The sequence below is a fragment of the Schistocerca americana genome, chromosome 1 (assembly GCF_021461395.2).
Source record: "Schistocerca americana isolate TAMUIC-IGC-003095 chromosome 1, iqSchAmer2.1, whole genome shotgun sequence".
Classification (NCBI taxonomy): Eukaryota; Metazoa; Arthropoda; class Insecta; order Orthoptera; family Acrididae; genus Schistocerca; species Schistocerca americana.
In genome coordinates this window covers 343593788-343607100 of record NC_060119.1, presented here as the reverse complement: position 1 = coordinate 343607100, position 13313 = coordinate 343593788, and the positions used below count along the sequence as shown (strand labels likewise).

Here is a 13313-nt window from a genome sequence, read left to right as displayed (position 1 = left end):
CCGGTACCAAATGTGGAGACTCTTCGTGCTCGTATTGTGGACGGCTGTGATACAGTACGCCATTCTCCAGGGCTGCATCAGCGCATCAGGGACTCCATGCGAAGGAGGGTGGATGCATGTATCCTCGCTAACGGAGGACATTTTGAACATTTCCTGTAACAAAGTGTTTGAAGTCAAGCTGGTACGTTTTGTTGCTGTGTGTTTCCATTCCATGATTAATGTGATTTGAAGAGAAGTAATAAAATGAGCTCTAACATGGAAAGTAAGCGTTTCCGGAAACATGTCCACATAACATATTTTCTTTCTTTGTGTTTGAGAAATGTTTCCTGAAAGTTTGGCCGTACCTTTTTGTAACATCCTGTATATCGAAGGAGCAATGATGAATATACGTTTAAGAAAGTTTCATGGGTGGTGTTAAGATACCGGAAGAAAAGACATCAATGGCAGGATATGCTGATAACATAGCAATTCTAAGTGAAAGTGGGGAATGATTCCAGAACCTGTCGAATCGAATGAACAGTCTAATGAGGATGTGCTGTGAACTGAAACTAAAATGAAGAAGAAAATAATGAGAACTAACTAATAGAAATGAGATTAGTAACGAAGTTAAAATCGAAATTGTAGACTACGAAGTAGACAAAGTGAAGGAATACCGCTAGCTTGGAAACAATGTAAAACATGATGGACGAAGAAATGGGGACTAGAAAGGCAAACTCACAGTAAAAAAGAGGATCCTGACCAAAACAAGTCTACAGCCGTCTAACATCAACTTTAATTTATGGAAGTAATTTCTAAGAATGTGTGCGTGCAGTAGAGTATTGTATGGAAATGAATCACGGGCTGTGGGGAAGTCGGCAATGAAAATAAACGCGGTATTTGACAGGAGCTGCTATAAAGGGAAGTTGAAAATTAGGCCGGCTGATAAGGCAATGAATGTCGAACTGGCGAGAACAGGACTATGTGGAAACACTGAAAAAAAAAGAGACAGAATGAGAGGACATTTATTAAGACGTAAGGGTTAATTTCTGTGGTACTATAGGGAGCTGTAGACTGTAGAGGCTGAAAGCTATAAAGAGATATTGGAATGTAATGCATACAGACTATGGGCTAATGAAACTGGACCACCAAGAAAGCATTAGATTGGCGTGAAGGGCACGCTGATACGCCGTGATTAACATTTCAGCCCCAAATAGGCAGCAGTGATACCATCTGGATTCTGTACGAGAGGAAAGATTACTCTTCGGGATTAGCACTGAGGCACGGCATCTAAATCTTGTTCATTTTACGCCCCATGAGAAAGCAGAAGCATCTGTCAAAACATGTAGGTACTCGACAGCAGCAGAACGGCGGCCTAATAGAGACTGCAGTCGATCGTATCGGGACATTCCTGCTCGGGCTAATCGGGGTCCCACGACTGTCATACGATGATGGCACTAATTGGATCAGGAGAGACATACTCTATGCTATCAATATCATAAAGGCCCCACATGATTAGCGTCCGAGAGGACACTTAGTTCGTTTGCCACTGCTGTACTGTTGTGCGACGTACCTTGAGCCAACCAACGTGCTTGTTGTAGCGAGGCATGTATACACCTGGACAGTGCGACGACATCTGAAATACAACGGACAGTTAGCACAGCGACCACTGTGAAGTTTCCCCTTCATGCGGCAGCAGCGGAGCACCCCAAGAGTGGTACTCCGGACGACGACACCGGACACTGAAATGGTACTGTATCGCCTTTTCAGACCAGAGTCGGTTCCATGTACAGCATCACGGCGGTCGTATCCTTGTGTGGAGGTCCAAGGTGAACGCACGTAGCTTTATCGTATTTTCCAGCGTCATACAGGACTAGCGTCTGGTATGGGACGCCACTTTGGTAGAAAACATGATCTGAATGTACATCTACATACACACTCCGCAATCCACCATAGGGGGCATGGCTGAAGGTACACAGTACCAGTAATAGTCATTTCACGTATGATCCCTAACACTTCGTCTCTTCCTGATCTTTACGCGAAATGTATATTGGCGGCAGTAGAATCGTTCTTCAATCTGCTTCGAGGAACGAAGAGAACTTCGCCTTCCCTCCAGAGATTCCTATTTGAGTTGCCGAAGCATCTCCATGACACTTGCGTGTTGATTGCACCTACCAGTAACAAATCTATCAGTCCGCCTCTGAATTGCTCCGAAGTCTTCCTTTAATCCGAACTGGTACAGATCCCAAACACTCGACCAATACTCAAAAATATTTGCCATTAGCTTTCTATATGCAGTAGGCTTAACAGATGAACCAGACTTCCCAAAAATTCTCCCAATAACCCGAAGTCGCCGATTCGCCTTGCCTACTACAATCCTCACATCCTCGTTCCATTTGAAATTGCTTTGCAACGTTACGCGTCAACATTAAAACGGCGTGAATGAGTCCAGGAGCACCCTAACAATGGTGTGTTCGAGCGTTACGGGACTGTTTTTCTTACTCATCCATATGAACTTAACGGTTTTTTATATCTAAAGCTAGTTGCCGTTCATCACAACAACGAGAAATTGTGTCTAAGTCATCTTGTATTCCCTATAGTGTCTCAAAGACGGCACTTTACGGTACACCACAGCATCATCAGCAAACAACTGCAGATTGCTGCAAACCCTATCCGCTGGGTCATTTATGTACATGGAAAATAATAGCCGTCCTATTGCACTTCTCTAGTGCACTCCTGACGATACCCTTGTCTCTGATGAACATTCGCCTTCGAGGACAACGTACTGAGTTCTACTACTGAAGAAGTCTTCGAGCCACTCACATATCTGTGAGCCTATTCCATATGTTCCTACCTTTGTTAACAGTCTGCAGTGGGGTAACGTGTAAACGCTTTTCGGAAATCACAGGTATGGAATCTGCCTGTTTCCTTTCATCCATATTTCGCAGTTTTTAATGTGAGAAAAGCGCAAGCTGAGTATCGCACGAGCGATAGTTTCTTGAATCCCGTTATTTCGTGGACATAAGCTTTTCCGTCTGAAGGAAATTTATCATATTTGAACTCACAGTACTTTCAAGGATTCTGCAGCAAACTGATGTTAACGATATTGCACAGTAATTTTGCGGGTCCGTTTTTTACCCTGCTTATATACATGCGTCAGCTGCCATTTCTTTCCAGTTCCTTGGGACTTTGCACAGGGCGAGAGGTTCGCCATAAATGCAAGCTAAGTGAGGGGCCCGTCCTGTAGAGTACTCTTTGTGAAAGCGAATTGGGATTACATCCCGACAAGACGACTTTTTTTGCTTGCAACTCCTTCAGTTATTGCTATACTATATCCTCCGTACGGGAGTTCTTGCAGTGGTCAAAAGAAGGTACGATTGTACGTTTCTCCTCCATGAACCATTTCTTTTATGTGAAATTCAAAAATTCGTCTTAGCTTTTTCTATATTTTGCTACCACTCCAGACTGATCAACGACTGACTCGACAGAAGCCTTAGATCCTTTTAGAAATTTTACAGAGGTCGAGAATTTTCTCGGGTTCTTAACCATATCATTTGCTAAGGTATGACGGTGGCAGCTGTTCTATGCTTCGAGCATAAATCTTTTTACAGACGCACGAATCTCTACATTTACGCATTTACTCATTCTCTTTCAGACCGAGAGTGCGACAGACTTTGCTTGCTCAGCATTTTCCGAATTTCGTTGTTACACCACGGTTCGTCTTTCCCGTGCTTAATCCACTTACTAGGAACATAATTTGCCAAGCAGGATTTACAATCCGTTTAAACTTGGCTCACAATTCCTCTACGTCCGTCACATCTGATTCGCCTAGTCGCTAATCTGTACAACACGGGATACATTTGTAACCCTTTAAGGCCATGAGTGTGGGCTGTCTTTGAGGTCTGCGTGACATTATATTTCAACAAAATCAGGATGTGTGCTTCCTGCGCTGTCCCATCCTACTTGAGCAGAGATGGTGTTCAACTGTCTCGCTGGCCACCACGTGCTCCAGAGTGCTCAACAACTGCCAACATCTAGTAGCGGGGTGCAGACTAAAGAGACTGCCTGCACTACGTTTATTCCTCCACTACTGTGCTGTACGGGATCCTTACTAGATAGGACTGACGGACCATATTTGAAAAGTTCAAAGAAGGGCAGCTCGTTTTGTGTTATTGCTAAATAGTGCGAGAGTGTGATGGAAATGATAAGCGAGCGGGGATGGCAGTCTCTAAAATAAAGGTGTCTTGGGTTGCGGTGAGATTTTTTCACGATATTTCGCCTCTGAATTTGAAAATATTTTACTGTGACAACCTACATACAGTGTAATGATTATCATAAAAAAATAAGAGAAATCAGAACTCGTACAGAAGGATTTAAGTGTTAAGTTTTCCCACACCCTTTTACAGAGGCAACGGTAGAGAAATAGTCCGAAGGTGGTTCGAAGAACGCTCTGCCAGTCACTTAAATTTGAATTGCAGAGTAGTCATGTAGATGTACATGTAGACAGATTGCCACTCCATCACTCGCCAGCCACTGCTATTGACGAACTCTGGCATCAAGTCGCTTGGAATGAAATCACGTATGTCATTCAACCTCAGTCCGATTCGATACGTAACTGGATAAGAGCCATCGGCACTGCTGAAGTCAGTGGCGGCTGGAAACGGCACATTCACAACATCTCGCAAAACAGTTCATTTGAAGACCGATGTTTACTGTAACGTTTTGCCTGTTATTATACGGTTTCCCCAGCGTGGGTTTTCTTTACTAATTACGATACACCCTGTATAACCGGCTTTGGTCTGACACTTCCAGAACTTGCCATGCATATGGCTGAATACTGTTCATGTATTCTGTTTGAAGGAAAATGCGAATTTGATATCCTGTTATAACGACCAACATTTCAAGCACAGTTCATTTCTTTTACTTTTCATTTTCGATTTTACGCTCATTACTCTCCAGTCCTTTTCGGACCTTCTTCTTTGGCTTACATAATACTCATAATTGTCTACAATGCTTATTTTTATATCCAAAATCTATATGAACTGTCCATATTTAACGAAATTTAGTCTTGAGCTCTTTTAGATCTAACAGCTGTTTTCAACAAACACCTCTCTCTTAACTTAGATGCGACTGATGGATACCTAAGAAGTTAACATAATGGGTAGATCAATACTAGAATAAGTGCTTGGATCATAGTCGTACAGCGTGCCCTGGCGTGTTTTCAGAGATTAAATAGTACGATGGAAAACCATAGAGGTATAATAATGAGTTATCATGACGTCACAAACTTGTAGCCGACGTCAGTGGCCCTAATATTAGCTTTTGGTGCTACGATTGAGTGAAGTCGTGGAATGTTTTTGATTACAAATATCAGCTTGCGTCATTTACGGTTGTACTAATCACTGTGATTGAAGTCTAAAGCGTAAATGAATCATATCATTCTGAGAGGCACCCACATGCCTTGCTCATACTGTGGCATCAAGCAGTCAGGCCTGCAAGATGAGTGGTCTGCCAAGCGAGTGGATTCATTCTTATTTATCGAGTAAAATGAACTCTCGTACTCACAATTAAGTTACAAATTATCCTCCTGTATGAATAATACGCAACGGAAACGCACTTCTGACTCTCAGTAATTTACAGGACTCAGACTGTTCACTACGCACTGGCAATACCACACTTTCTTTCTTTTTTATTTAACGGCTTTTATCAACACGTGGCCATCGCACTGAATATGAGTGGCGCACACATTATAAATTCTGGACATCATGACAACATACAATTCGAAGGAAAAGGCCACCAATCTTTTTCTTTTCACTGTCTTATTTATTCCGATAAATTCTATAACCTAAACACACAAATTCTATAACCTACAACAATAACACATGAGAAATTCCGCCCAGTGGGCATGGCTTTACATTGGTGATTCTCTATCTTATGGTCTCGTAATTACTTAATGCTACAGTGCACTTTCTGGATAGGATGGTGGATCTTTTGCTATATCTCACACTTCGACTCTCACAACCATCATCACGAAACTTTCCTCCAGACCGAGCGGTACAAAAGGAACATGCATAGCCCACTACCTCTGAAACTACCTTGCTACTCTCCCATGCAAACCACACATACTTAAATTACATGACATACACCACACTGCAACATGGAATACAACATAAGGAATAGTCACAACATTATAATCACATCACTTTCAGCTTTCCCACTTCAATTAGTATTCACCCCAGTTCCACACGACACTGCCCCACTTCGTAACTTTTCTTTCCTACTACGAACTCTGGACGATATATGCACGTCTTCCTGTGCAATGCAAGGCAAGTGGTGTTGCTGGATAGACGGCTGACTCACCTTGCCTCTCTCTCAGAGTGTTATAGTTTGAATCAAGCGTCACACGGAAACATAACTCGCAAAGTAATATTAAGAACATATTCATCACACACAAGAGTCCTCAACTGATACCATGGGCGAGTACTTCTCTTTATCTTTTGTCTCATACACAGATTGAGACTCACACAGTACTCACCACGTGGAAGTACTCACCTCTAATTTCAAGTCCTGCACACGCTATTTCTTAAATATTTCAACTTATAGTACACACGCTATTTCTTAAATATTTCAACTTATTGCTACACGTGGTTTCATTGTGACCGTTGGTCACTTCCGAAGGTTACTACGATCTCATTAGTATGCTCCCCACTAAAGTTCCTGAAATAGAAAAATTATTATTTCAAACTACTCTTAAATATTCCACATGCATACCATGTCTCCACTCTTTTGTCTTTACGGAGCACAACTAAGACAGGTCTTAACAGCACAAGATCCAGCGGCAGAGTGCTGAAACATGGCCGTTCTTCAGGTCCTGTCGCACCTCTGTCGAAGTGGGGGAGCACCTTGCTACCGTATTGGTCAGCCACATTTCAGGCGCTCAAAGCTCAGGTAAATTTCATCTCTTTGGTCCCCCCAAAGGTGGCCAAAGGATCGTCTCAAAGATGATCATATATTCACATTCACTATCTGCGGTTAGCAGACGACCATACATTCATTCATTTCACAGATCTCACCAAACTGGATGTACGGATTTATTTTGTGGGCGTGCACATGTGATGAAATAAATGAATAAATTGTCATTCTTTCCCACACTGGTATCCGGCTTCGCTGTATTAATTGAAATTGAGTTATTATTAGAAAAAAATGTGTTGTTCTGACTAAAATAATGAAGTATGTTGTATCTATTTTCAATGTCGAGTGATACTGTACCCTTTCAATTCTTTTGTGGAGTAGTTCAAAAGATATTTTATTTTGCATATACACACACCAGAAAATGTTTTACGTCACCTCGTTTCCGAATGTTCTGGAACCTGTTCAGAAAATAGGAACAGAGATTAACATAAACATCATTTCCGCCTTTTTGTTGTACATGAACACCACACACTGCATGTTGTACCATCATACAATGAAAACCTCAGAGGTGGTGGTCCAGTTGCTGTACGCAACGGTACCTCTAATACCCAATAGCACGCCCTCTTACATTGTGCATGCCTGTATTCGTCATGGCATACTGTCCACAAGTTCATCAAGACACTGTTGGTCCAGATTATCCCACTCCACAACGGAGATTCGCTGTAGATCCCTCAGAGTGGTTGGTGGGTCACCTAGTCCATAAACAGCCATTTTCAATGTATTCCAGGCATGTTCGATAGGACTGATGTCTGGAGAGCATGCTGGCCACTCTAATCGAGCGATGTCGTTATCCTGATGGAAGGCATTCACAAAATGTGCACGATGGGGGCGCTAATTGTCATCAATGAAGAGGAATGCCTCGCCAATATGCTGCCGATATGGTTGCACTATCGGTCGCAGGTTGGCATTTACGTATCGTACAGCCGTTACGGCGCCTCCCATGACCACCAACGGTGTACGTCGACCCCACGTAATGCCACCCCAAAACACCAGGGAACCTCCACCTCGCTACACTCGCTGGACAGTGTGTCTAAGGCGTCCAGCCTGACTGGGTTGCCTCCAATCACGTCTCCGACGATTGTCTGGTTGAAGACATATGCGACACTCATCGGTGAAGAGAATGTGATGCCAATCGTGAGCGGTCCATTCGGAATGTTGCTGGGTCCATCTGTACCGCGCTGTATGGTGTCATGCTTGCAAAGATGGACCTTGCCATTGACGTCGTTAGTGAAGTTGAGCATCATGCAGACTATTGCGCACAGTTTGACGACCTCTGTCTGCACGAAAAGCATTATTCTACATGGTGGCGTTGGTGTCAGGGTTCCTCCGAGCCATAATCCGTAGGTAACGCTGATCCACTGCAGTAGTAGCCCTTGGGTGGCCTGAGCGAGGCATGTCATCGACAGTTCCTGTCTCTCTGTATCTCCTCCATGTCCGAACAACATCGCTTTGGTTCACTCCGAGACGCATGGACACTTCCCTTGCTGAGAGCCCTTCCTGGCACAAAGTAACAATGCGAACGCGATCGAACCGCGGTATTGACTGTCTAGGCATGGTTGAACTACAAACAACATGAGCCGTGTACCTCCTTCCTGGTGGAATGACAGAACTGATCGGGTGTCATTGTTTACATCTTTGGGTGGGTTTAGTGACATCTCTGAACAGTCAAAGGGACTGTGTCTGCGATACAATATCCACAGTCAGAGCATATCTTCAGGAGTTCTGGGAACCGGGTTAATGCAAAACTTTTAATGATGTGTGTACTACGTCAATTTTGATTACGCTGCTTGTCTTTACTACAGTGGTTTTATTTCTGTTGTTTGACTTTAGATTTACTATAAATCCCACTTGAAATGCTGTCTGGATGAACGCAATGAGAAGGAAAGTTTGGAAATCGATCAAACATTTCAAAGTATTTTCTCAACATTTTCGGTAAGACTACATAAATCGAACATTGGTTTCGTCATTCGGTAGTAAAGAAAATGCTGAATTACGAAAGCAGCCCTTTCATATCGGTACGACTCTTCTTCGTTATGCGCAGTGTATAACAAAAACAAAGTCTCATTAACGATACGAAACGCGATATATTAATGGATAAAATAAACATTTAATAACATAAAAACGTCTGTAAATGCCATCATGGCGCTCCGTTAATCTCGAAAGCACTGTAACATTTTCTGCTTCATACATTGTTGCGTGAACACAACTGAATAAGAGCTAGGACCGATCCTATACAGCAGCCTGCTCGGATTTTGGGGGCATCTAACATGGAGGCACCGGCTTCAGGTCGACGTTTGGCGTAAGTCTTTAATGTCATATCCCACTAATATACCTCCGTGGGGAAACCAGAAGAAAATACTCGTGCATGACATGTAAAACATAGCTACATGAGCGAGGTCTTATGCTAGGATTTCATGTTACTTTGTTCAACATCTATGTTTTGTCATAAATAAAATACGTTGATCAGCCAGTACATTATGATCACCGATCTGCTGTCATAATATCCCCGTTCAGGCGATATAAACTATTATTCAGACGACAGGAGCGTCACCTGGCGAGGAATGCACATAGTATCAGGGAGCGTCCTGTCCACATGTAGAATAGGGAAGGCGCGCGTTCTATCTGAGTTTGACCGAAGGCAGATTGTGATGTCACGGAGGCTCGGCAGGAGAATTTCGGAAACTACACGACTTATCAGGTGTTCGAAGAGTACTGCGGCGAGTGTTTTCAACACGTGGCGAAACCCAGGTGAAACAACGTCCAGACGTCCTGGGGTTCGGCAGCCACCCCTCATTACACAGCCCGCATCTCGTGGTCGTGCGGTAGCGTTCTCGCTTCCCACGCCCGGGATCCCGGGTTCGATTCCCGGCGGGGTCAGGAATTTTCTCTGCCTCGTGATGGCTGGGTGTTGTGTGCTGTCCTTAGGTTAGTTAGGTTTAAGTAGTTCTAAGTTCTAGGGGACTGATGACCATAGATGTTAAGTCCCATAGTGCTCAGAGCCATTTGAACCATTTGAACCTCATTACACATGTCGGATGTCGTAGGCTGGGCAGACTGCTGAAGGAGGACAGGAGGCGAGCTGTGGCGGAAGTAACATCAGACTTTCATGCTGGACAGAGTTCAAGTGTTTCTGAACACACAGTGCACCGAACACCCCTAACGATGAAGCTCCGCAGCCGACGGCCCATGCAGGCGCCAATGTTAACACTGCTACATCCGCAACTACGACTGAAATGGGCACGTAACCATCGGACTAGACGTTGGCGCAGTGGCAGAGCGTTGCATGGTCCGGTGAATCCTCATGCCTTCTTCACCATGCCGATAGGAGGGAGCGAATCCGTCGGCTTCCAGCGGAACAGCTCTGTGACAACTGTCTTACGGGACGGAGACAAACTGGCGGCGGCTCTGTTGCGCACTAGAGAACTTTCACGTGGGATTTCAAGGGTCGAGCGAAGCTCTTGCAAGGCGCCATGGCAGCCAAGGTGTATCGTACTCTGATTGCAGACCACCTACACCCCTTCATGGCGATAATGTTTCCTGAAGGCAGAGTGGGATTTTTTAACAAGATAATGCACCTTGTCACAAGGCAAGGGGTGTGATGGAGTGGTTCGAGAAACACAGTGGCAGTTCCAATTGATGTGCAGGCCCCCCAACTTGACAGAGCTGAACCAGGTGGAACACATCTGCGTGAAAGGTGGACATAACGGATATTAGGTAGATGGTCATAATGTTCTGAGTGGTCAGTGTATTTTTCGGTAACACGGAAAATCTTAATTTCCCAAGATAACGTAATTATGTAATTGTTTTACTGACATTTATGATATTCTCTTAAGTCTTACTATTCTTAGAGGTATTGTTTACTATTAACATTCCAATGTGCATAGTACATCAGCTATACAGAGGAGCCATAATAAAATGACAATAATATTTAATGTAATGAACGTTAGTATTGTGTGAAGTACATTTCTCATTATACAGGGTGTATCATAATTAATGGCGTAAACGCATACAGTTGAAAGTACACGATACTAGAAGCAAAAAAAGTCTCAGTAAACACAGGTCGAAAATGCTTACCTTAAGAGCTAAGAGCAATTTTTCATCTTCGATACTGTGAAGCATCTCCCTTCTACTGCAGGCTCTTTGCTTTCCATATTTTGGGAATTGATAATATAGTCTAAAACAAGAAAAAAAGTCCAGTGAACATGTACTCTAAAATGCATATCTTTAAAGTTATGAGCACTTGTTCATTAGAAGAGTCGTATTCCCAAGTACCGAAGATGAACAAGTGTTCATAACTCTTAAGGCATGTATTTTAGAGCACATGTTTGCCATACATTTTTTTTCTTGTTTTGGTCCATATTATCATTTCCCAAAATATGGAAAGCAAAGAGCTTGCGGTAGAGGAGATTTGCTTCATAGTATCGAAGATGGAAAATTGCTCGTAACTCTTAAGGTAAGCATTTCCGACCCTATGTTTACTGAGACATTTTTGCTTCTAGTATCATGTACTTTCAACTCTATGCGTTTACGCCATTAATTATGGTACACCCTGTATAGAGTTCCTATTGAACCTAAGCGGTGATGCATCAACTACAGAGCATAGCGAGCATAAGAATCGTACCAGAAGAAGAAGATAACTGGTTCGAGGAATAGCGAAACGAATAGTACACTTAAACAAATGAGAGCGTGCGTAAATCTCGCAGTCTATATGGTCGCATCCATGCTAACAGCTAAAAGAAGAATCATGTAATCTCTGTTATTATACGGATGGTTATCTTCAACCCTGGAAGAGCAGAGACGTATGTAAACAGCTTACAGCCAGCCTCAATAAATACTGAGAAATTTGCAGTCACTATTCAAGTTCGTATGAATTCGTTACAATCCTGTTGCAAGCCAGCCTTGTCAACGGTCAGATTTGAAATCGGTTACTTTTCTACGTCGATGATTTAATATTCTGAACCACGAATAGGGGTCTTATACAGCTAATTTTTGATGGTCTCGAACCCTTTGAATTTAATTTACGACAGCGACAAAATTTACAGTTTCGCAACATTCTGTGGCTATAAATTTTACTGGAACCTTAAAATTAACGACTTCACGATAGGAAACTTGTCGAACGGGACCCGAAAAAATACGGCGGTGAAACAGGATGCGAGTGTAGGCCGCCGCCGCTCGGGCGTGTCCGGCCGCAGGAAACTGGCGTCCGAAGGCCAGGCGTATATCACTCGCGAGTCGAAGGGGCAGTCAGTCGCTAACGACCCGGCGAAGGCTCCTCAGCTGTAAATAATTTGCGTTCTGCACAGGTCTGCGTCTCGCACTACAGTCTGTGGTCCAGGTTCACTACAGGCGGCGGTGGACCGTAATTATTTGATTCCTGATGCATTATGGTAACCGTAATTTTAATACGTTACCTGTAACAGCAATATGCCAGTCCTTGTTTCCAGATTTGCACTTCACTATTAGATTTCCTGTTGGTTATGAGTTAATGTAAACATACGACTAGACGATATGCAGCTCTAAACTTCCTGGCAGATTAAAACTGTGTGCCGGACCGAGACTCGAACTCGGGACCTTTGCCTTTCGCGGGCAAGTGCTCTACCAACTGAGCTATCCAAGCACGACTTACGCCCGGTCCTCACAGCTTTAATTCCGCCACTACCTCGCCTCCTACCTTCCAAACTTTACAGAAGCTCTCCTGCGAACCTTGCAGGAGTGCTAGTTCTGCAAGGTTCGCAGGACAGCTTCTGTGAAGTTTGGAAGGTAGGAGACGAGGTACCTGCAAAGATAGGAAACAGAGAAACATCGTTTGCTGTGTGCATATAATATAGCAAAAGAATACGTGATTGAAGTTGTAGGTGATCTGTTGGGGAGGATGAGAAGGGGGGAGGCGATGCGGAAGGTGAGCAGGATGTGAATCTTAGTGCACGATAAGTGAGATCTGGAGAACGTGATGGCCAGGGCAACGCTAACACCCTCTGTACCGAGGTTGATCAGCACACCACGGGCAACATACAGTCGTACGTTATTTTTTGAATGATGTTGCCAAGGAAGTCTCAAAGACAGAGCGCAGCCACTGGCCTTAAGAGGTCAGAAGCGAAGCAACGTCAAATTACGGCCTATGCAAATCATAAGTGATTACGTTTGTATCCAACGGCACCCATATACTCACTCCTCGTGCTGGCTCTTTATGTAACTAGGAACCTGCTCACACAGGCGAGACCACGATGCCTTACGTAGAACTGGGACTCATTTGGAAAGACGCAGTGCCCCTCCTGCCTCTCTGGTGCTGAATCAAGAGAAGCCGCAACAGTGGTTGTGGTCTGCGTTGCTTCAAACGTCGTCGCGTGGTCTGTGTGGATACTTGT

The 13313-nt window shown here is 43.8% G+C and overlaps 1 non-coding gene across 1 annotated transcript; it reads right to left on the bottom strand.

The window, feature by feature from the left end:
• Positions 1-12491: 12491 nt before the first annotated feature.
• Positions 12492-12566, bottom strand: Trnas-cga. The gene has a single exon. It is a non-coding gene; the product is annotated as a tRNA-Ser (tRNA).
• Positions 12567-13313: the final 747 nt, after the last annotated feature.